Source organism: Olea europaea, unplaced genomic scaffold (assembly GCF_002742605.1).
Source record: "Olea europaea var. sylvestris unplaced genomic scaffold, O_europaea_v1 scaffold16082, whole genome shotgun sequence".
NCBI lineage: Eukaryota > Viridiplantae > Streptophyta > Magnoliopsida > Lamiales > Oleaceae > Olea > Olea europaea.
In genome coordinates, this window is record NW_019233717.1 from 1 (window position 1) to 2,469 (window position 2,469).

General features: G+C 38.9%; 1 pseudogene; it reads right to left on the reverse strand.

Annotated features, from left to right (window-relative positions):
- Nucleotides 1-77: 77 nt before the first annotated feature.
- LOC111377131 lies at nt 78-992 on the reverse strand (annotated as a pseudogene).
- Between the last annotated feature and the right edge of the window lie 1,477 nt (nt 993-2,469).

The window sequence follows — 2,469 nt, forward strand, 5'->3', positions numbered from 1 at the left end:
CTATCTGCCAAATCAAGGTGTTGCCTTATTCATGTATTGAACATTTGGTACAAGAAACGGCAATTCAGTTTACTTACCAGGATAAAAGCTTTAATGTTCTCTCTTGTCAAAGTCATCTCCAAGTTCTCATTTGCTGATAAATCAAGTAAAATGTTGAGTAAATCTTTTACGCCTCCTCCTTCCACATTCTCTAGCTTGAATTTCCGGCCTGGATTTTGATGTTCATCAATGATCCTTTTCATCATCGCATCAAATCTGTCACGAACCTCCTTAAGCCTCTTTCCAAATCCCTGCAAGTCCAAATTCTTACAAAACCAAATAAAATCCGTCAGATTAAACCTCCCGATGAGCTCAGCAATCTCTTGAATTAATTTCCTGACACCTCCAGCTTCATCTTCGTCTTTATCTTCTGAACACCTTTCACTCATAATCATTCTTGATATTATATTATTTGTAAGTCTAATAAGCCCTCCACCAATATTAGTTTACTTGCCCGCACTAGCCTTTCGCGATAAAAATTCTATAAAACATTTCATTTCAGTTCGTCTAATAGGAAGTAATAGTTCTAATGTTTGACCACCAAGAAGTTCAGACATGCATAGTTTCTTCATAAACTTCCAATAAGGTCCATAAGGTGAAAATGAGAAGTCTTGAGAACCATAACTTAGGTAATCAGTAGCAAAACTTTGAGGCCGATTGGAGTAGGAACCTTCGTAGGTTTTCAAGAACTCTTTATCCATTTCAGGTGAGGAAGCAAGAACACAAGGGACTGAGCCAAGAAATATGTGAATCAAAGGTCCATAATGTTGTGACAGTTTGGGTAGAGCTTGGTGAGGTATTGGGGCGAGGAGGTGGAGATGACCAATAATTGGTAAAGCTAGAGGGCTCGGAGGAAGACCTGAAGTGGTTCGTTTTCTGATAAATATTCGTATCAGAATAGTAGAAACGAGCCAAATGAGGAAGTAAATGACACAGTCTTGGAACTCTGCCATGGCTGAAGTTACGAATGATTACATTACATATGCTTTCTTGATCTTTATATAATGAATCTACGAAGTTTAGAAGGATTTATTTGTTGGAAAGTTCATTCTTTGGGTTTTGAGATGGTCACCTGGTAAACTAATAACATTTGAATTCAAAATTAAATCAGACAATGACTAATCATTTAGTTTTTGTCTTAAATCAAAATTCTTCTATTTGGTGATGATATTAAATCTAGGTAATTCAGCAAGGCCGGCATTATGAAGTCCCTTTCCATTCAATGACAGAATAGATATATTTTAGTATTCTGTTCTCATCATAAGTTTGTAAACTAAGTTTAGTTCACCTTTGAGCCTGTTTATTTCAATTTTTGTAATTGTACTCCTAACTTGTGTATTTGGCTTTTCTTAACCCCTGGATTAGGTCTAAATTCTAAGTTGAATTAAAAAAACTGGTGGCGGGTCTATCGATCAGGTCATTGTTGTCTGCACAGGTCTCTTCACAAACAAGCAAGTGTTCCATTTAGAGGTGTAAAAATGGACCCAATGGTACGAACTCGCCAAGCGCCAGGCACAGCACGTCAAAGCATAGCCCACGGTAGGGCATGGCTGGGTGACTTGTGCCTTGCCTGGCTCTAGGGACCGTGGCCAACCTGTACCATGCCGGGTGTGCCACGTGCCTCTAATGTATTAGGCGGAGTCCACGGATGTAGCACATTGAACATTGCAACTGCATGGTCCAAAGTCTGAAGTCTGGGAAAATGCAACTTCACTAATTTTTTTTTGAAATATAATGTTATATCCGGCCCAGTATAGGCAAAGTTGGGATTTGTTATCCAAAATTGGCTATCCACCAATGATTTATAGACACATCATTGTACTCTTATTTTTAAGCACAAGTCGCGGTGAATGAAAAATTGGATATGTTAATTTAAAGTGATGTACAAATAAATTATTGGAAAGACAGCAAGTTGGACTACCAAATTTGAATAGCAAATCTCAACTCTTCCAAGCAAGGGTTGCCTTGGGGGGATTACACGTATACCTATTGCCTCGAGGACCTGTCTATGACCTCGATTCAAGACATTCTCAAGACAAAACATCCTTCAAAATTTTGGGACTAAAATCAGCGACAACATTTGACATTACCAAAATGAAAATATCTTTACAAAATAGTTACCAACATTGCTGGACAACAGCTTAATGCAATCAAGATTGTCAGAAACAGTTCTCATCCTAGGTCGCAACTCCAGATCGAGTTCTGTGCAGATTAAAGCAATATGAAATGCTGCAACAACTTGTTTCTTTGCACGAACTTCGTGCAGAAGAGCAGGGTCTATTATTTCAGACAATGGTCGTTCTTCACGAAACACCTTCCTGACGTGGCTGTTGAGTGTCTTGCCTTCACTATCTGGCCCCCCCATCTGGTGGTCGACTAGTCAGCATCTCCAAAAGCACAATTCCAAAACCATACATCACATTTCTGCGT